Source organism: Felis catus, chromosome E2 (assembly GCF_018350175.1).
Source record: "Felis catus isolate Fca126 chromosome E2, F.catus_Fca126_mat1.0, whole genome shotgun sequence".
Classification (NCBI taxonomy): domain Eukaryota; kingdom Metazoa; phylum Chordata; class Mammalia; order Carnivora; family Felidae; genus Felis; species Felis catus.
Genome location: NC_058382.1, coordinates 58,209,337 through 58,230,923, shown reverse-complemented (window position 1 = coordinate 58,230,923; position 21,587 = coordinate 58,209,337). Strand labels below are relative to the sequence as shown.

At 63.7% G+C, this 21,587-nt stretch overlaps 1 protein-coding gene and 1 long non-coding RNA gene across 5 annotated transcripts in view; one reads left to right on the top strand and one right to left on the bottom strand.

Annotated features, from left to right (window-relative positions):
- GSE1 (Gse1 coiled-coil protein) overlaps window positions 1-21,587 on the bottom strand; it is a 390,912-nt gene that overhangs the window by 114,066 nt on the left and 255,259 nt on the right. The window lies entirely within an intron of this gene.
- On the top strand, window positions 4,301-6,982 carry LOC109494984. Its single transcript, XR_002150179.3, has 2 exons — window positions 4,301-5,406; window positions 5,927-6,982. It is a non-coding gene; the product is annotated as an uncharacterized LOC109494984 (long non-coding RNA).

Genomic DNA, 21,587 nt, shown 5'->3' with positions numbered 1-21,587 from the left:
CCGTGACGTAGGACAGCAGGCACTGGAGGCCAGGAGAAGAGAAGGGGGGTGGGGGGCGGGGGGGACATCGGGGCAGGTGAGACCCTCCCCTGCCAGCCAAACTCCGGAAGTGCTTGTAACTCAGCCCCGGAGCTGAGCAGGGTCAGACCCGGGGCCCACACGGGTCTGCCCTCTGCAGCATCGGGCCAAGCGCCCAGGTTCTGCCCCTGGCGGGGCCCCACAGAGAAGAGCCCTGCGGAGGCCCCTGGCCTGGGAGCTAGCATTCCTTGTGGGCTGAATCTCAGCAGACCCCCATCCAAGCTGGCCTTTTGCTGCAGTCGGCCCTCGTGGGGGGGGCCCAGCCGGTCTGCACACCCTTTCCCTGCCACTCTCCTCCTCCTCCATGAAGGGCTCCCAGACCACTCTGGACGCGGTGGCTGCCACTCCCTCTCACCCTCTATGCTGGGCACAGCCCTGGTGGTTCCTCCAGGGCTCTGTCCCCACCCCCCACCCCCACTGCCACCCTGAATTGGGAGAAGCAGCAGCCTGGACTTCCTGTTTTCTCGTAGTAACGACCCATCAAATCAACCCCAAAGGCTGGATAAAAATAGCCCCCCCCCCCGTTTCTTCAAAGCACCAAACCGCTGACAAGACTGTAGGGAGTCGCCAGGCCAAAAGGGACAGGGACGGCAGAGCCCCGGAGCCGACTCGCCACGGAGGCCACGCCGGCCCTGAGCGCATCCGCAGACCCGGCAAGTTCTGAACTTCCGTTTTTATGGCCTTAAGGGTCGAGGGGGACGGAGAGCAAAGCCGGGGGCCTCTGCGCCAGGTGGAGCAGACCCTGCCGGTAACGAGGCAGGACCCCAGAGGGCCACCCCGCTCAGGGTAAGAGGGAGGGGGGAGCCGGCCAGGCCTCGTGCGGAAGCCTCTAGGGTGGCCCTAGGCTCGTCCAGCCCTGGCCTGGGCGGAGGCGCTTCTAGAGCAACAGCGTTCCAGGAACAAACACAAGACCCCCTGAAGGAAGGCACCTTCATCTCAGGCTTCAAATTACACCCACTTTTTTTTTTTTTTTTTTTGCAAATACAACGGGCACAGGCACACGAGAGATCCACGCCTCCTGGCCGAGCGTCAGCAGCACGAACAGGCGAAACAAGCAGGCCCGCCGTGACTCCAGAGGCCGGCACAAACCTGTCGCTCCGACAGAGAAACCAAAGGCAAGCCTGACGGGACCTGCGGGTGACGAGACCGTCACAGGACGGGGGCCGCGGCCTAAGACCGCCCCAGAACGCGGGCTCCCCGAGGGCCCTGCCGGTCCCCTCCGCCTCCTCCGGAACCACGGCCAGCTCGCGTGGCAGCTCCGTGGCTGTCGGGGGGACGCGCGACACACACACGCGGGACCTGAGACCGTCGGGGGTGAAGGCACAGCGGGGTCTGCCGCAGGCGAGACTGGTGACTCACACCGCCCCGCGAGCAGGCGGGCGACAGGGCGTCGTCAACCCCCCATTTCCCTTCGGTGTGACATTTCCGCGTGTGAAGGCAGGTGCTCGCGGAAGAACCAGCCACCGAGCAGCCTCCACGGTGGGGGGAGGGGAAAAAAAAAAAAAAACGGCCCCGAGGGTGTAATGACCGGCTTCGAGACGCCGAGTCCCTGAGGCTCAGCCCAGCACCCCCTACCGCTATAATTCCGAGTTCTCCACTCTTTATTACAACTCGCGGCCTTGGCTCCCGGAGCATCTAGCAGGGACTCTTTCTGTGGGGGCAATTTCGGTGGCTGCAATTAGCTGAACAGGCATCTTTTGTCCCCGCTGAAGCACTCAATTGCAGGTGTAATTAGGTCCCCTCACCCCTGAAATCTGCAGAGAGCTGCCCGCCTTGACTAACTGCACCCACAATTAAGTGCTTACGGGCATGTGGCTGCAGCCGGCAAACATGTGCACGCGGCTAATCGCGGGGGCACCGAGCAGCCTTTCAAAAATAGACACTGTGTTGGAGAAATCCAGCCTTCTTGCATTTGTTGTTCAAACGGCTCTGTCCAGCTGGGAATAATGAGGAAAGACAAACACGCCAATTAGGCGAGGTCCATACATAAATAAACTGCACAGCTCCTTAATTAAGCCACTTACGGGAGTGGGCAAGGCCGCGAGGAGAAGGGGGAAGGAGAGCGGTGGCCCCCGTGGGCACCAGGGGGCGACGGAGACGCCAGCGGAGGGGCCGGACCCCTCGGCCAAGGGGTGTGGCGGTGGTGGGGGGAGGGGCTGGCGGAGGACAGGTGGGCAAGAGGGAGGCTGGGGGAGGGAGGGCAGAGGGGCGGCCTGAGTGGTGTAGCCAGAGGAACCTGCCCCCCCCCCCCTTTTCCCACAAGCCGGCTCTGCCTGGCATCTGACCTCCTCCCGGAGAACCACCCTCACATCTGCTCTTCCCTCCCGCAGCCCCGCCTCCCCCCTGGGGCCTGAGAAGGGTGGCGGAGCCCCAGATCGAACCCCCTGCCTGCCTCCCTGGTCGGCTCCCTCCGACGCCTTGAGCTGAGACCCCAGGCCCTCGCCAAGCCTCCCCCCCCCACCCGCCGGTCCCCGCGAGCGGGACCCACGCGACGTCACACGCAGTTGAAAAACAAAGGACACCGCGGCCTGCATGGAGCCAGCACACGCCAGGAGGTGCGTGGCTGCTGGTGACGGCGGCTACCTCTGCCCCCCTCCCTGCCACATCCACTTTCCGAACTCCCTGCCACGTTGCTGTATTGTTTCTAAACAATAAAACCAAGCAGATTATACTCCGCTGTAATCAGACAGGGAGAAAAGCTTCCCGCGCCCCCAAGTAGAGCCACTGAAAGCCATTTGCCTTTTGCAGAGCGCAGCAGTCCCGGCTGGAAGCAAAGGGCAAAGGCAATATTTAGATAATTAAAAACCCATTGCCGATGGGGCCAGCCGGGTGGCCACAGGTGGCTTTGGGGTAGAGCAGCAATGGCTCGGAATGGCCTCCGTGCCTTCTCTCCTCCCCTTCCAGCCCCAATTGAAGCAGGCGGACGGGTGACCCCTGAGAGACTCTGGTTCCACGGTCCCTGTAAGACGTGGCCCTGGCCTTGCCCTTCTGCCTCACCTCTACTCTAGCCGCACCAGCCTCCCCGCCCCAACCCGGCTCTTCCCGCCTCAGGGCCTTTGCACAGGCTGTGCCCTCTGCCTGGGACTCTCTTCCCCCAGCTACCCACAAGGCTCTCTCCATCCCTCCCCTCCCTTCAGGTCTGCTCCCAGACTCCCCCTCCCTCCCCGCCGTTGCCCCACCCCCGCACCCCACTGTGGGGTTTCTGATGTACTTTATCTCCGCATTTACACCTGACAGATAGATGTGTGCTCCTGTCTCTCTCTTTGGGACTTCGCTAGGCTTCGTCACCACCGGGTCAGCAGTACCGAGCCAGCTGTCTGGCACACGGTGGGGGCTCGGTACTGACTAAGCGAATGAACGAATGATACCCAGGCTGGACACGAAAGCAGCCCGGGGCAGCTGCCTCTGAACAGGGAGCGGGCCATAACCTGGACTGGGAACGTGGTTCCGGAAGCTTCCGAGGAGTGCGGGTCCCTGCTCCGTGGGAGCCGGGTCTGGAAGGCCTCCAGGGTGGTGGCCTGCCCAAGCGCTCAGGCCCCAGGCAGCCCCCGGCAGCAAGGGTGACCGCAAGCGGGTCCAGCTCTGCAGCTCGAGTCCCCTCCTTCAGCCCTTGAATTTTTTTTTTTTAATTTTTTTATATTTACTTATTTTTGAGAGACAAAGTGAGACTGGGGGAGGGGCAGAGAGAGAGGGAGACACAGGATTGGAAACAGGCTCTAGGCTCTGAGCTGTCCGCACAGAGCCCGACACGGGGCTCGAACCCACAGACTGTGAGATCATGACCTGAGCCAAAGTCGGACGCTCAACCGACTGAGCCACCCAGGCACCCCGGCCCTTGAATTTTTAAAGCTTGACTCACACCGAGAATCACTGAGCTCCCGGGAGCACAGCCTCGCTCCTCTGTCTGACCCTCTTCCTGCCCCCCTGCCCGAGCAGACGCCTGTGAAAATCACAATCAAGATCAGCCAAACCTCGATTATCTGCTGTCACGGGGACGGCGGACCGCGGAGGCGCACAGATGACCCAAAGCCCCAGTTTGGGGCCCCGTGACCCTGTCTGGGGCTGCTGATGAGCCACCAAAGGAGTGGGCTTCACCTCATTCCCTCCCCCCCGCCCCCCTCCCTGGGGACTTCCAGGATGGGTGCCAGGCCCCACCCGTCGGGCGCGATGCCTCAGGCCTTTTCACCTCCCCCTTCTCCAACTCCCTGCAGGGCGTCCCACACACGACGTGATCTGTCCCTCATCCCTCATCCATCCCTCGCTGCCAGCTCGGGACCATGCCGGGGCTTGAGTTTCTGGAACCTTCCCTGTTGTGACCCATGAGCATCCTCGATAGTGACTGTCCCCGGGCTACACGGTGGCCAAGGCTAGGCCTGCTTCCCCAGCCGCTTCGGGGCTGTGTTGGCCGCTGCCTCCTCGGTGCAGGGAGACAGGTGAGGGAGCCGTTCCTGCCCAGGCAGCCCCCCGGGGGTAGGAGCCCAGGGACGAACAGGCTGTGTTCAAACCCACCGCCACCTGCCACCCGGGACCTCTCTGGACCTCAGATTCCTCCCAGCTCCGAGCGTGGATGAAGGACCTACCACCTGGAGAGTGGAGAACATTCCGGGCCCCCCGGGGGGCTCGTACTTTCCGCCATCGACGAGGTATGGCTAACATCCCCGTGTCTCAGACACTTGGATCCCTGCCCAAGGTCGACAGAGGGAGGGGGGTCGCGGAGGCAGACATTCGGCAAGGGGCACACACCCTGGAGACCCTCCCGCCTGGGAGCGCGGGTGGTGGCCCTGGCTTCAGGAGGGGCCCGGCCGCTTCCACGCCACCCGTCACGACCCGGAGCGGCCCCACTACTCCTTTTCCGAAGAAGCCCAGATCCAAACCTGCACATCACCCCACTTCCCTTGAGGAAACAAGCCAGTGAGCCCCACAGAGAACTCAGAACTTCCTGGCCTTCAGCCAAACCCACAGAAGCTTGGCTGCTGACCCGGGCCATCCTAATCCTCAGGCAGTTCCTGGCCCTCCCTCCTTGGGACACTTCTCCCTTAGATATCCTCGCCGCCTCTCGCCCCCACCCCCACCCCCCTTTCATGGCCCTGGGGTCTGCACTGTCACAATCCCCTCTTGCAGACACTGTCCCCACGGCCCAGCCCTTACGGGGCCGGCGTCTCCCATTTGGAAAGCCCAGAGCCCGGCCCCCCCAGCCTGTATACAGCAGCCGCCCCATGAATGCGCATCAGAAGGCCGAAGGAAGCAGGGGCAGGGCTGGGCCCGGAGGCCCACATCCGAGGGACTTTGGAAAGCGGATCCCCCAGCCCCCGCGGCGACACAGGCAAAGTGGGGGAAGGGGGTGAACACATGGTCCCCCAGGGGCCCGGGCTCAGGGCGGGTTGGTTTGGCCTCTTGGCCCCTGCCAGCGGGACTGGGGTCTCGGCCACATGCAGCTCCAGATTAGCAAAGGGCTCACTCACTTCTGCTTTCAGGGTGTCATCCCAAACCACCAGGCAGCCTTCCTCTTATCAGCAAACTGTCACGCCCAGAGGGCTGTGGGTGGCTTTGTTTTTTATTCTTCCCTCCAGGGAGCCCTGATAAGGAGGCCGACCTTTACCCTCCATGGCTTCCCCTCGGTGGCCTGGAAAAGCACCCCCCCTCCCCGCCCCCCAACCCAAGCAGAGATGGGCCTGGGGCTTCCAGAGGAGAAGTCTGCTAACCCCACCCTCAGTCCCGGCCTGGGGAGAAGGAAGCCCCCAGGGCGGGGGTTCCCCAGGTGGCCCTGCTGGGGTCCCAGCCCGTAGGTGGCCCCCTCACGTGGCCTCTGAGGTCTCAACGGCAGGCCGCATCTCCCTTCTGTTTCCAGAACCATCCAGCACCCAGGGGAAGCTGGGCCGGCCGGCTGCTGGGAGGGGAGGGCTACGCACACCTCAGCTCCAAGAAACAGACGCGGGCAGGGAGCTGGAGCCGCGCACGTCTGACTCCTCACCCCCAGAACAGCCCCGAGCGTCTGTCCGTCGGTAAAAGGCCGGCCGAGCACCACGCGGAATCCCGCAGAGAAACATCGCTCGGCAACGAAGAGAACAAACACGGACACACGTGGCAACCTGGACAAACATCAGGACGGAAGGTCGCGCAAAGGCAGCCAGACACACAGGGGCAGGTGGCTCCGTGAGGCTCCGGGGGCCGGCGCGCCTCCCCTAGGAAACGCCCAGAAGCACGGAGAGAGAGCAGGCCCGGAACAGGCCGCCAGCACCGGCCACGGGGGCCGAGACGTGGAAACCACCCAGGCGAGCGTCGCGGAGGCACGGGCTCACAGCCCACGCCACGCGCACACACAGCCGTCAGGGAACGAAACCCCGACGCGCGCTGCGACACGCGTGGTCCCCGGGGACGTTACGCTCCGCCCGCGAAGCCCATCACAGACCGCAGACGGGCAGGTCCCGAAGGATGCCACCCCCGGAGACCCTGCACTGGTCGGATTCCGACTCGCGGGCCGATGGGGACAGAGTTCGCGTTTGGGGTGACGGAAAAGGCCTGGAGGCGGGCGGTGGCGAGGGTCGCGCCACAGTGAAGACGTGCTTCACGCTGCTGAACTGACCGCGTAAACCCAGATGAGACGCTACGTTTCGTTTCGGCTGTTTTGCCACCAAGTCAAAAGGAGGAGAGACCCTAGCCTGGAGTCAAGGAAGGTCATCAGTGGCCACCTGGCTGGGGTGGAGAGAGACTGGGTAGGTGCACCTGGGAAGGAACTTTCTGGAGAGAGGGCCACGTGCTGCACGAGGACCAGGGCGGCGGGAGCACAGACAGATGCCTGTGTCAGAGGCCAATGACCACAACTCTCGAGATGCCTGTAGTTTACCGGACGCAAACCATATCCGATAAAGTTGATTCTGAAAGTAAGAACAAAACAAACTTTGAACTCTCGTGTCCCGGTATATGCGTCCATTCGCTTACCGGTTATTTCTACGTTGCACACGTTAACCATCTCTCCGTTATAAAACCCATGCAAAAAGAGTATCTAAGAGATTAGACACACAGAGTTCGAGCATATTCTTCCCGTGTCAGAGGGCTGCTGTGTGTCCCCTGCTTTGGAAGACGGGGGTCAAGGCCGTCTGTGCGAGGGCCGGTTCAGGGGCACAAGGGTAATGTCGTGGGGACAATCTCCAGCCCCTGAAGTCTGCTGACAATAACCACGAACCCCGAGGCCCCGGGCACATGACTCGCAGGTGAGACCAGTCTTGGGCCACACGCAGCCCCCTCTCTCTGTCACACACGTGTAAGAACAGACGTGACCCCCCCACCCCCACAAATACCCACGGGGGCAGGTGCGGCAGAATCCTGCCGGAACCTGGGAGTCCACAGTCCCAGACCAGAGGGGTAGATCCGTCCTACCCCCCACCCCACCCCCAGCCTCTGCCCAGGGTCACAGCTGGAAGCACAGCTGGGGAGGCGGGGGAGGGGGGGCAGCGGGAGCCCAGCTTCTAAGAGTGAGGGTGGCACACTGGTTATTACTGAGGGGTCTGGAGCAGGAGTGCCCAGGTACAAAGCTCACTCTTCCATTGTTAGCTGTGTGGCCTTGGGCACATTCCTCCCTGCCTCAGTTTCCCCACGTGTGTGGTGGGGATGATGACACTCCCTGTGGGGGTAGCTGCAAGAAGGGACAGCTCAGCCTCTGCAACCGCCCCCCCCCCCAGCTCCTCCCCAGGCTCCATGGGGGGAGGGACAGAGTCTGCCAATCTCCCTGCAGCCCAAGTCCAAGTTCATCTGCACGGGCGGGTCTGTGTTTATCCTTAAGTCGTCCTTTTCCTGCCCTGGGCCTAGCACCTGGCCCCTCCCTGGCCCATTGTCTCAGGACCCAGGGCCATCCGGTCCATCCTGGCGGGGGGACAAGGGAGCCCCCCACCGCCACTTCCTTACAACAGCTCAGACTCCAAGTCCCTGGCCCAGCCCTTGGCCAAATAAACACCAGTGCACACGGAAGACATCCCGGCAAGGCTGGGAGGGGCAGTGACAGGGTGGGAGGGCCAGGCGGGGACACAGCTCCCAGGGTATTCTGCTTAGGACCCCACTGGGGCTGTCCCCATGTTCAGGGGCGCCCCCACCCCGCCAGCCCTCGGGTCCTGGGGAGCTGGAGCCCATCCAGGATGGACCTTTTAGCAGAGGGCCTCGCTCTCTCCTGCCCAAACCCACGCAAAGGCCTCTGCGGCCCCCCTTCTCCGACTGGCTGGGATCAGCTGTGCTCACGAGCGCATGACAGAGCTGTCTGTTTGAAGTAAGGGCCACCCACTGCCCCAGGTCAGGAGGTGGCAGGGGACGGAAGCCATTGCTGAAGCATCAGCTCCCCAGCAGCAGCCCCTGGACAACCCACCCCCGCACGGAGGCAGCGCACGGTGCACCCGACGCTCTCCGCCCCAGGACGGGGGACAACGGAGGACCGCTCCCCGGCACCTCTAAGGGGCCCCCGGCAAGGCTGAGCTCCCGATGCCCGCACGGGCTCAGTGATGCCTCCGCACCAGCTTCTTCCCTTTCTTATTTGCTGTCCTCACTTCTGCGTCTCCAGGGATCACCTCCCAAATAAAAGTCTCGAAACCCAGCCAGGGGCAAACGTGTACCGATGCGTTAGGTGACAAACCCAACAGGGCCCAGGGATGGATGGCTCATGCCTTGCAGGCAGCGGGGTGACGGAGAAGCCAAGAAAAGTGCCCTATGGTCGGGGGGGGGGTGGGGAACTGGGGTCTCAGCCCCGGGACAGAGGAAAATAACCATCATCGCGTGGACCTCATGGCTTCTTCCCCCGCCTCCGACGGGTTTGGATGCGACCCCGCTATCTCCAAAGGAATGGCCGTGGCGGTGGCTGTAATTGTTTCCTCCGCGTTCGATCCATTAACGGGAACTCAGATGCACTGCTGGTTGCTCACAGAGGCTGCAGGTAGCAATTTTCCATTTGTGTTTCAAATTTTAATGAACGTGCCTGTCCCCTGGGCCAGCAGCGCGGGGCCGTAATCCTGACGGAGCTGGTCGCAGGCGCACCACCCAAGGCTGGGGCCCCAGAGGGATTTCTAAGAGGGCTTGATTTCTCCGGGGAAGAGCTCCAACGAAAAATGGTCCTCGCTCCAGCCTCCCCGGCCCCCCCACCACCCCTCCCAGCTGGCTCGGTGTCGAGCAGGCTGCAAATCGTAAGATGATTATTTCTTTCCGACATCCCCAAAGTATCCTATATCCCAAGATGGAGAGTAAAGTTCAGCTCTGATAAGATTGCATCACCGGGGAGGAGATACATTCTCACCCCTGCTCCCTCTGCCTCCGGCTAACATAATTCCTTTCTGATCTTACCCAGGGCATCCAGTCAGGCTGGGAGGCAAACGGGATAATCCATTTTAGAGAGATTGATCAATATCGTTAGGAGCCTTTTAAATGGTTCCACAGGCTTCGAGGAGCCAAGGCAGACGGCTGCGCTGGAAACTGGGGGGCCAGGGGTGACAGGAGGGCAGGCACAACTCGCAGAGATTTCCTGACAAGCCTCTCATTTCCTACCAAACTTGAAGGGCTGGTTCCAATCGGGGCGGAGAGGCCAGACACATGTGGGCAGGTTGTACACTGCACAAGAGGCTGGGCCAAGGGGGCCAGCGGGGTGAAGTCTAGGGGATCCTGCATTCCTGAGACGGGTGTCTGGAGCAAACAGAAGGACACGTGCCCCTTCCGGGCACAAGCGGGGGCGGCTCCCGCCAACAGGTGCCGAGCGGGAACGCAGACCCAGCGTAAATAGAGATTTCGACTTGTTAAAAAGAAAAAATCTCCTGTTTTTTAAGTGTTGGCAATACGTTTTAAAAAATAAGCAAGACGCTCTGTGGGAACCAAGTCAAGCAGAGCTGCAGGCCAGATACTGAGGCCTCCAGGACCTTCCACCGGCCCCAACCAGGAGGCTGTTTCTTCTGCCAGAGGCCGTACCCACCTGCCACCGAGCTGCCCACACACACTGGATCGCACTCCTTCTCTGCTGAAAATCTCCCAACAGCCTGACCCCCTTTGCTCCCATACCCTGGAAAGGACCCACCCGGCTCTTGAAAACGCGTCTGGAGTTGGATTACACCTCACCCAGACCTCGCTGCCTGGACAGTGCCTCCTCCCTGGCCTCCGGCTGCCGCCGGCGCCCCCTGCAGTCTGTTCTTGGCACGGCAGCCCGAGGAGGCCTGTTCCGCCACAGAGAACCGTCCGTGGCTCGGCTCATTTTGAGTGAAAGCCGAGCCTTTGACAACCCTCTCTGGGACCTTGTGCTATCTGCCCTCGGCCCACCTCTCTCCCCCTCACTGGCCTCCTGGCTGTCCCGCCTGCCTCAGGGCCTTTGCACTTGCCCTTCCCTTGTTGTAACCTGTGTTATCTCCTCTATCCACAAAGGAGCTCTATTAACAGCCCTGCTGAAGCCAGCAAGAGGCACACGCGTTGGGACTGCCGCAAACAAGACGTCCCTGTCACTTTCCTTCCCCCCTCCCACCCCCGCCCCGGGCTCTGCTAAAGAGTGTCAGAGAAAGGCCTCCCTGACCGCCACCACGCCACCCCGTAAAAAGCCGGCAAGCTCCCCCTGCTTGATCCCTCTTACCCTGGTACCGTTTCTCCGTATCGCTTTCCCCCATCCAACCTAATGCTTATTTATCTGTTTTCTGGTTTCTTATCTGTGGCCTCCCTCTGACTATAAGCTCAGGGGGGGGTTGTCCACTGGACCCACTAATTGCCACGTGCCCAGGCTAGCAGGGCGCCGAACGCGTGACCGTCTTCAGGGTCCCTGCAAGCTGCTTATTAGCACGACACTCAAGCCCCCTCACATCCCTACCCGTCTCTCCAGGTGCGTCTCTGGTCCTCCCTCCACGATGAACCGCCTACTGTGTGCTCAGCACGTGGCTCTTCTCTCCGTTCCCAGAATGCCCTTCTTCTCCCCGTCCCCCACCACCTGCCAGGTGAACTCCTATTCATCCTTTAAAACCCAGTGAGGAAATCCCCTACTTTAAGAAACATCCCCGACTCTGTCCCCACTCCCTCCTCCCACTACCCCTCCCACAGGCGCTTGTGGGTGGGGGGTCCACGGCCATCTTGGAGGGCAGGGTCGGCCGTGTTGTCCTCCAGGTTCCGCGCGCCTGCGCTTCGTAATGAGCCCACTGCTGTCGCTCACAAGCCCTCCACCGCTCCCCACCCGGGGCGCTGATGACCTAGGGGGGCTGTAATGTGGCCTCAGTGACTCCCCGGGGCAGCTCGATTTGGCGTTGGAAGGGCTGCCTTCCAGGGGGTCTCCGCCCCCCCAGCGTGGAGTGACCCCCTTCTCTGAGAAGCCAGGGCTGCTGAGAGAGGGTCGGGAGGGGGGCTGGGGCCCCAGCTCCGGCAGGTGGCCTCGTCCTCCCCCCCGCCACCTGCCCGCACGCTGGGAGCCAGCTCCCCCTCCTTGCTGGTGGAGGGCCCTTCCCCAGCCAGGCTCCCGTCCTTTCTGTCCCCCTCCCCACGCAGGGCAGCACTTGCCCACGATCACGGGCCAGAGGGGCCTCCCTTAGCAGCCCCCCAGTGCCCCCCGCACAGGCAAGGGGAGCGGGCAGGGGGAGAGGAGGGCCAGGAGGAGCCCAGGCAGACGGTGCCTCCCAGGAAGCACGGTGCGTCTGTCCGGGGCTACGCTGTGCCCGCTGGAGGGGACCCCCGGCTGCTCAAGGGTGGCAGGAGGTGAGGACCGGGTCAGGGCTTCACCCGGGTCACGGACAGGGCCACTCAGAGGCGGCGGGAGGGGGCCAGCCGCGCCCCTCCCCAAATCCCCGTGCCCCCGACAGTATTTTTACAACACTGTTTTGGCACGTCTGCTGTGAACTTAATTTAACATCCATATTGCTGCTACTTAATTAAATAGATGAACTCATTCTACATTTACAAGTCTTAATTCATCCTGAACAAAATTGGCCATGCTCAGTTCTTTATACTCTAGCAGCTCCCTGGAACAAATGGTGGCCTTTTCGAGTTAACGGCAGGGACAGGTTAAAAGCTAATTATCGGCTCTGGTCGCCTGTGTGAGAGAGAGTGGACGTCTTTATCCATCATCAGAAGTGAGCGGAGGTCCCAGTCAGAGGGCGACCAGGGCCGGCGGGCCCCCCCGAGGTGACCAGGGCCTCGACTCTGGAAGAGGGGTGGGCGCCCGGCCCCTCCCCACCTCCCCACCCCCCGCGAGCTTCCTGCCTCCACCTGGGGGCCTCTTTCTGTCCCATCCACCAGGCCGCTCTCCCGGGGAGCCTCTGGTCCTCCCACCGCTCGCGTCTAACCGCCCTGGTGAACGGCACGGCTCCACAGGGCTTTTGTCGGTCTGTCCCGGCCACCAGCACGTGTGTCTGCCCGACCTCACCGCCATACGTGGACTGAGACCAGGGTCAGTGTCTGCAGCTCCCGCATGGCTGTGAGCAAGGGGCCTGGCGGGGGCCACCTGCGGGGGTCCCTGTCTCACGGGCTCAAGGTTCACCAAGCTAAGCCCTGGGCTATAATAGGTGCTCAATAAACGCGACAGGTACGAGTATGGCTCCCGGCTTGGTGCCGGGCACAGGGTGGGGAGGGGGGTGCAGAAAAGCCTTGCTGGCAAATTGCAAATCGGGTGCCTGCTGCCCGGCCAGGGGGAGACAGCGAGACGGGGGGCCGGCCTCAAAGCAACGCTACCTGGTCGGGACTATCCACACCCTGGTGTCGGGGCCCGGGGGACAAGGAACGTGACATCTTCTCGGGACCCTGGGAGGAGACGTCTGGCAGATCACCGGCCCCGTCACTGCCAGCAGAGTCAACGAAGCAAACCCGAGGCCGCCAGCGGGCGTCCTGGGGGACCTCCTCCTCCCTCCACACGCAGGCCCTGGGTTGCAGAATGAGACATTTACCTCGCGCCGGTGAGATGTCTGAGGCGCCAGGTGCCGCTCGGAGTCCCTTCCGGGCACGTTCGCAGGTGGGCCCCACAGCAGCCCCGCGCAGGTAGGGGACGATCGAGCCCAGAGAGGTTACGCGGCTTGCCCAGGGCCACACAGCTAGCAACCGCGGGGACGAGACGGGAACCCGGCTATCCGGGGCACAGTCCAGGGTTGAACCGCCACGCACGCTGCCCCTCACAGAGCAAACGGAACCCCCAGAGGCCGGGAGTGTGGCTGGGCCCCTCTCGGTCTGGGACCCCAGCTCTCACCTTGGTGGGCAGTGCCCTGCACTCCACGAGGAGCGGCCCCCCCGCCCCCACCCAAGGAAAGCTGGCCGGCCTATCGAGGGCATCGCGCGCTGGGCAGGAGGGGCCAAACCACAAGGCAGGAAGTCTGGCCAACTCCCCGCTCCTCAGCCCCCGGGATCCTGCCTGCCACCAGCCAGACAGCAGGCTCTCCCACACAGCCACTCCGCTCACCGCCCTTCGGGACCTCTGCCAACGAAGGCTTGTGGGTGGGAGCGGGGAGCTAACCCCAGGGGAGGGGCCCTCTGTGCCCCCAAAGCCGTCATCCCACCGGCCCGCGGTGGAGACACCCAGGGCCGAGGGAGGCCAGCACGAGGCCACCAAGCTGCCCCAAGGCCCCTCCCCGCCCCCACCGAGGGCTGCACACCAAGGCCTGGAGGCTGTAAAACGCCACAGGCCAACGGGCCTCGGTGATGCAACCGGAGGGCTGGTTGCAGTACGAGAACCGGTCTCCCTGGGGAGAGACTTGTTTGTCGAGAGAGAGGGGAGCTGGTGATGGGGGGGGGGCCCACTCATTAGCTTTACTCCTGCCGTGGCTTCACTAACGGCCGCTCCGCGGCCTCAGGGCGTGGTGGGAGAGCCCTGAAATGTGCAGATGAGGCTCCAGCCGCCCCGGACGAGCCCTGTGGGCTGGCTGCCTCAGTTTCCCCGGTGTGTGGATTCCCGCACCGCGTCCTGCGCACACGGGATGTCACGAGGCCATCGGAAGCCGGCCGGCCCCTCTGCCCTCTCCTCCTTGTAATTACAGGCCTGGCCCCGGCTTCTCAGCCCCGGGACGTGGACAGGTTCAAACAATACCTGTCTTCCTGGACCCTGCGAGCAGGCACGGGCATGCCCCGCCCTGGTCTCCTGGCCTCAACCGTGGCTGCCAGTCCCACCGCTCCACACACCTACCTCCGGTCCTCCTGCCCAGGGCATGAGGCTGGCCCAAACAGGTGACTCAGGTGGCCTCAGCGCCCTTAGGGCCTCCTCCCGGGAGCAAGGCCCCATCTCTCAACGCCCTCAATAATCACGGCCACGCTAGCACTTAGGGGTGCCTCCCGTATTCCAGAAACATCTTTACACACACACCACCTTGTTCTGTGCTTCACAGGCAGCTCCGATTTCTCCTTTCCCAAAGCCACACAGCCATCAGGAGACGTGACCGGGACGGCATCCCAGATGGAGCTGGTCTCAAGGCCTGAGTTCTCACCGTGCTCCCCTCCCCCACCGCCTCCTCTGCTGATGTCCAAGGAGCAAAGGCCCACTGTCCCCCAGCCCCCAGAGAAGGCAGGCTTGTGTTGGCACCGGAGAGCGGGGAGTCTCAGAAATGTGGGCGCCCCACCCTGCCTGGAACAGGCGCTCGGTGACACCGCCAACCTGTGGAAGGTTCTCGGGGCAGACGGCTGAGAGGGAGGGGCCCCGTCCCTCCCTCTAGCAACTGTCTCAGCCCCCAGAGCTGGGGGGCTGCAGGGCGTTGGGGGGAGACAGCTCTCGGGGTGCCCCAGCCTTGCCTCCTTCAGTCCCTAGAGACGTCTCCCTCCAACTCCCTCAACCCAGAGGTCGTTTCGTCAGTCTGTCCACGAACATTGACCCGGCACCTTCCTGCGTGTGCAGGGGGCAGAGGCGGCCCCCCTGGGCTGAGTGCCAGAGAGCTGGGGTGCGTGCACATGCCCGGCCCTTGGGGTGGGCGCACACCCTCCCTCCTCCACTCTGCAGCCGAGCGCCCTTGGCCAAGTCGCTTCGCCCGGGTGCCTCGGTTTCCTCATCTGCAGGGTGAGAGCAATGGCCCAGGGCCCGTGCGGCCACACTGGACCGAGGAAGCCAGGAAGGGAGGGCGCCGACCCTGGCAGCGAGGTGGGGACTGGCCGGGCATCGAGGGGAGGCGAGGCTGCACCCTGAGGGGTGCTGGGATTCGGGTGGGCCTCGGGCCCCGCCCCCGTCCTGACCACAGGCCTCGGGCAGGTGTGGGGACAGGCACCCCCATCGCTTTCTGTCTCGCAGCTGACCTCAACAGCGGGAGAGGCGAGAGGCATAATGGACGAGCCACTTCCCGGCAAATCCCACAGTCCATCTGGGGCCTGCGGGAGGGGGAGGGGGCATCTACTAAGGTCAGGCAGGGCGTGGGGGGCTGCCGGCTGCCTGAGGAAATCCTTACAGCCGCTACCCTCCCCGTCCTGGCTCAGGCAGCCCCTGCTGTGAGCGGGGAAACTGAGGCCGCCTGGCCGGCAGGGCCCGGCCCGGCTCCAAATGCCCCCTTCCCATGAGGGCGCCTGGGATTTCCAGGAGGCCCTGGAGAGGCTCCACAGGAAGGCGGCCAAGGGGCCCGTGCCTCCGCCCTGTCGCTCGCTAGGAGTTGCCACTGGCTGCTGTGAGTGGTGCCCAGTTTCTCGCTGGCACGCACAGACATGGGAACACTTGGCATTGCAGGGCCCTCATTAGCAGAGGATCTTAAAACAGTATGTGGAAACCCTTCAAGACCCCCCTGGGCTCAGCGCCAGCACACTCGGCATTTTACGGGGTAAGAACACTGAGACAGAGACGCTGGCCTCTCGGGGCGGGGGGGGGGGGGGGTCGGGGGGGGGCCGCAAGAACAAGGAGGCTGCAAACACATGTTCCCGAATGCAAGGGGAGGGTGCCCAGGCAGGAAAGGGATCCGGGGACGGGACTGCAGGGGGGAAACCGAGGTCCACAGAGGTCTCAAATGTGCCCAGAGCTACTCTGCACCAGGCGGGAGGGAGGGGAGGCTGGACGGGGAGGGCAGGGCAGGACCCTGAGGCGGGAGCCCTCGACACCACCCTGGCTGCATCACAGACTCGCTCTGGGGTCCAATTCCTCACCCAAGAGGCCAAGTTCAAGGTGAGGTGAAGGTGGAAGGCCATTCTGCAGTTTTTATCTCTAAGGCCCGAGAGAAGCCAGCTTCCAGACCCGGGCCCAGTGCCCTCGGCCCCCTACGTTGGGTCCCCCCGGAAGCATCACTGAACTGCAGCCAGAGGTCAGCGGGTCGGACGCCTACCCACACCGGTCAAGTCAGAAGGGCAGCCTCGGGGTCAGGGCTTCTGCCGCAACTCAGTCAATCCCGAGATCTTCCGGAAGACCCCAGACTCGCTCCTCAAGCCTCCCAGCCGCTGTCGCAAAGCAGACCTGTCAACCATTCTCCGGGCCAAGCCGCCGGCCAGCAGACCAGAGGCCTGCAGGGGCCGGGCCCCACTCCGCCCTGGGGTCCTGCAGCAAAGACAAGGAAGGAACTTCGTGCTCCCTCCCTCAGAGGTCCATCGTTATCCACAGAGCCTTAGCCTCTGGCATAAAGTGAGAAAAACAGAAAGCGGGGCGGGGGAGCTCTTAGCCTCTGAAAAGGTGGAAGTGAAAACAGCAGCAGGGCCCAGAAGATTGTTTTCTGGAGACACCCCTGGGCCTTCTCTTGGCGGTTGCTGGTCTCCCTAGTGCACCTGGGGAGGTCAGAGCACAAAGCATTGTGGGTCACCAGGGGTCCTTCCCGAGTCCAGAGACGGGCCCTCCCCCACACGTCATCCACATCGAGGCTTCTCAGGCCGCAGGCCACCGGCGTCAGGGAGAACGGGACTTCTCAGGACTCCTCAGTCACGAACAAGGATGACGCCAATGACGACGACGGTCAAAGCTGAAAACAGGCACAGGGTGCCTAGGACCAGCTCCGTCCACGACACCGTGACCCGTCGGGGAGCTCGCTAGGCCTCAGAGTAGCCCCCTGAGGCCGCTGCTCCGTCACCCCAAAGAGGGGAAACTGAGGCCTGCAAAGGGAGCCGGTCTGTGGTCACGCAGTGAGGGCGGGGCCGCGATCCACACAGGGAAGGCGGGCCCATCCTGTGCAGGGGGACCCAGCCCAAACCCGGCCCCAACCCCGGAGCCACCAGCCACGTGTGGACGCCCCCATTAAATCAGCTAGCACTGAATGACGTCACCAGTTCAGGGCCCTGGCTGCCTGAGCCATGTTTCAAGTGGTCAATAACCACACGTGGCTGGGAGCTGTTGTACGCACGGTGCAGATCTAGAACATTCCATTGTTGCAGAAAGTGCTGTTGGATGGAGCTGGTCTAAGGGCCTTTCCAGCGGCGAGGGTCAGGGACGGGGAACACGGCTGTATGGGGGGGCTCTTGTCGGAGGTTCCAGACAGCTCCCCCACCCTGGCCTTTGTTTGAAACGGAACTGGCATTTCCCAAGGGCCTACATGACCCGGTCTCTCTTCTCAGCACCCCTGGACCAGGCCGCCCCCAGACAGGTGCCACGGGTGCCCTTCATTAGTCCTCAAGGGGCTCCCCCAAACTGACGGACAGACCAACAGACAAGACCAAGAGACAAGACCGGTGTTTCCCCGGGGGGGGGGGGCATCTCACGCAGCCACGGGCCCTAAACACACACCAACCTCTATGTGCACGCGAAGCGTCCCCCGCACCCAGAGGGATTGAGGACGAGGCCGTGCACACCAAGGCTTGGCTTTATAGCTGACTCTGAACCTCACCCCTGCGTGGTGTATTCTCCTTTCCCGAGGTCGGGGGGGGGGGTGGGGTGGGGGGACGGGGTCTCAGGGCGACAGTGTCTCAGGGCGACAGCTGGCCTCAGGCAGTCCTGGGGCTGGAAGCTGAATGTGGCCACCCTGGAGCCTCCCTGGGCGGTCCACTTCTACTCTCTGGGCCTCGGTTTTCCTGACAGTCACAACTGTGCCTCACGGTTAAGGAGACCACGCAGACAAAGCACAGAGAACAGTCCAGGCCCCAGGTCAGGGGCGGCCTCCCTGCCCCACGCCTGTGGCTGCCCTGTCCCCTCCACCTGTGAGCATCCTCATGGCCCAGAGACCCCCCTTGCCCTCCAGGACCCTGACACTCGGACCCCGGCGCCCCCTCGCTCTTCCGGACCCAGGCACCCGGACCCTGGAGCCCCCTCATCCTCTCAGAATGGCCCTGCACCTGCCCGGGCGGCCGCCGAGGGGCGCTGCAGCCCAGGAAGCCCGGAGGCCCTGGGGACCAGCGCACGCGGCCTCTGCCGGGGAGAGATAACCAGCCTGAGTTCCTGCTGCCGGCCCGACGGGGCATCGCGGCCACAGCCGTCCCTGGCGCCCGGGCGGGAGGCGGCAGGAAGTGACAGGGAGGCAGAGCCGAGGGACAGGCCCCTCACAAAGAGCGCGTCCTCTGTAAGTGGAGATAAACCTTGGGCGGGAGGAAGGGGCGCTAAATCAGTTGTTGAGCCGATGTACCACATGCTGACAGGGCAAATGCGAGGCCTTTCACGGCCACACGGCTTTCATTTGTCCTTATTCACCGAGGAGCCTCCGCTTTATCTCCCTCACATTATGTGAGGCCACGAGGCAGACACTTGCTCCGCGTGCACGGGGCTCCCTTGGAAAATATTAATATGTAAATGTCACTCTCCGCAGACCAGAAATGAAATGGGATGACGGACTGGAAGGCGCTCTGTCTGCTGGCAAGATAAAAAAAAAAGAGAGAGGGATGCTCAGGACGGGGGGCGAGCCGGGGAAGGAGGACCCGCCCGAGCAGGGGCTGGGTGGGGGGGAGGCGGTCAGCCACCTGCCCCGTCCCCTCTCCAGGCCAGTGGCTCAGCGAGAGGCCCGGGGACGGGGAGGCAGCTCCTGGAAGCACTTGCGTGCGGGGACTTGTCTGACCACCGGCACCCCGACGGCCCCATTTCACAGATGAGCAAACCGTGGCACCCGGAGGTCACGTGGCTAGACCAAGGACATTCAACCCGGTTGTGTCCCCCTGCCTCGAGGACCTCCAGGATAGAGCACGCGACGGGCCCGGTGCCCCATGAGGCTTGTGCGCGAAGATGTGTCCACAGGCAGGGACCACAGACTTGACTCTGAGGATGTGCTGGCCGCAAAGAAACGCCGGACCGCAGACACGCGGGCCCGCGGGGTGACTGCCCCCGGGCCCCCCCCTTCCAGCCCTGCCCGCTGCCAGGCGCGTCACTCCTCTGCGGCCAGACCCTGCCCCCCCTGCCCCGGGCCCTCCCACCCCAGCCCTGCACAGCCGGCCGAGGGGAGCCCTGGATGAACGCGGGGGCGTCTCCAGCCCCGCCACCCTGACACGTGCTCAGGCGGCCCCCCACCCACAGAAAGCAGCGCCCTCGGGCCCCGAGAGGACGCAGGCCCGAGCTGGCAGTCTGCGGCCTTCTGCCTGAGGTCGCTGCCTCCTCTCGGCCCCCACCCTCCCGCTGCTGCCAGGACTCATCAGCAGACTCCACGGGACCCCAGGCCCAGGAGCTGAGGGGAGTAGTCGTTTCCTCCTGGGAGTTCCAGCTCACTGCTTAACCCCGTCCAGCAGGAGCCCGCTGGAGGGGAGGCCCTGCCGCCCGGCCACCCCCGGGGCTGGAGCGCAGGCCCCCGGGGACAGGGACAAGCCCGAGCAGAGGTGGGGCGGTGCCTGCAGATGGAAACTGTGACTTCAGGCAGCTGGTATGCTGCTTGGGAAACATCAGTGCTCATCCGTCAACGGGAGGCGCCCTGGGAGCGGGAGGGCGGCTCCAGGGCTCCCCCGAGACACAGCGTGTGCGCACATTCACACGTGCACGTGCGGGCTCACGCGTGCTCACGCGCACGCACACAGATGTACCTGTAGGCGTGTGCGCACGTACAGGTGCACACGTGCGTGCACGCATAGACACGTGTGTGCACGTGCATGCACACATCCCTGCCTGGCCTCTGACTCAACAGCCCCGACCTCCGCTCCCGGCTCTCTGCAGGCCCCGGGGCAGACACAGGCAGAGGAGGGGCGGGAGGGGGGCAGAGCAGCTGCCTGGCAGGGGCCGGGGGCTCCGGAACCTTGGGGAGCAGGGCGGAGGGGGCACTCACGGCCAGGCCTTGTGGTCTGGACTTGAGAAATCTCCATCCCGTAATAGGTTCTGGCAACAGGGCCTTCCCCAGAACAATGGGCTGCAGAGTCTCTGAGCTGGGCAGGCGTCTCTGTATGAGAAGTGGGGCTTGGCAGCCTTTCAGGGGGCTGTGCCAAACCTCCAGTGGGTTCGCTGCTCCCCGACAGGGCTGGGCGGGGGGCGGGGGGTGCTGCTAAGCCAGGACTGCCCACCCCTGCACAGGCCTGACTGCCTTCTTCCGTCCTCCAGGAGAGCTGTCCTGGGGGGAGCTCCAGGTGGGGACACCCTGGGGGGGGGATTCACAGACACAAGAGAGGGAGGGGAGTGAGGGCAGCAGATCTGCTCCAGGGAAGTCCTGGGGGCCTCCTGGTCCTCCTCCCCTGACACTGACCTGGTGGGAGGAGGAGAGGAGAGTGGGGAGGGGGAGGAGGCAGGAAGCGAGAGAGGAGGGAGAGAGGAGAGAGCCCAGGGAGGAGGGGAGAGCAGGAGAGGAGTCCTCCAGGAGGTGAGTCCCTGCTGGCTCTCGAGAGCTTCCAACAGCCCCGGTCGCGGCCTAGAATCACCCGGGGAGCAGACATGCAGATTGCCAGGCCCTCCCGGGATTCTGATGCCACCCCACCCCCGCCCAGGGTGTGCACCTGGGGGGGCCTCCAAGAGCAAGCTGCTTCTCGGAAGAGAAAAGTGCGGGGCTGGGGTGCTGCAGCGGACCCTCCTGCTTCCCAGAGGAGGGTGGGGCTGAGGCCAGGGGCAGCGGGCGTCCCCCCCAGTCCTTCTAGAAGTTGGGCGGACAAGGGACGGGGAGGCCAGTGACAGGGAGGCCTGTGGGGGCCTGGGAATGCGCTCAGGGGCAGCAGGGGGTTGGGGGGGAGAGAAAAGCTTCTCATCAGTGGGGTGGGGCCGGGGGTGGACTCAGGGAGAGCCCCAACATGGGGTGTGGCGGCCGATGGCAACAGTGGCAGGGACAGCTAACGTACCTAGGTGACAGCCCGTTTCCGGGCCTTTAGGAACACCGTTCTTCCCGCACTATACACAGGAGCCAACGGGGACACAGAGAGGTTGAACACGCGGCCTGAGGTCACCCAGCTGCGAAAGGCAGAGCTGGGAAGGAAGCGAGCGAGGAGGAGGAAGGGCAGACCCAACGGTGACGGGAGAGGGCGCACGATGGCAAGGGGTGGCCCCCCTCCCCCCCCCCCCCGTCGGGCCCACGGACCACGGAGCAGAGCCACGAAGCAGCCACACCCTGAGCAAGCAGACACAGGCCAGGATGGAAGGGTGGTTCGAAGGCCTCCAGGGTCCCCAAGGTGATCTGGGTGCCAAATGCGGGGGTTTGGGGCCACAAGAGGCGTGGGACGGACCTTCCTTCCAAAGGCTCTGGCTAGCGACCTGCCCAACTGTCCCCAAACCCACCAGGCCGCGGACGGGCAGGCGTGAAACAGGGATCCCTCTTACAGACTCAATTCAGTCA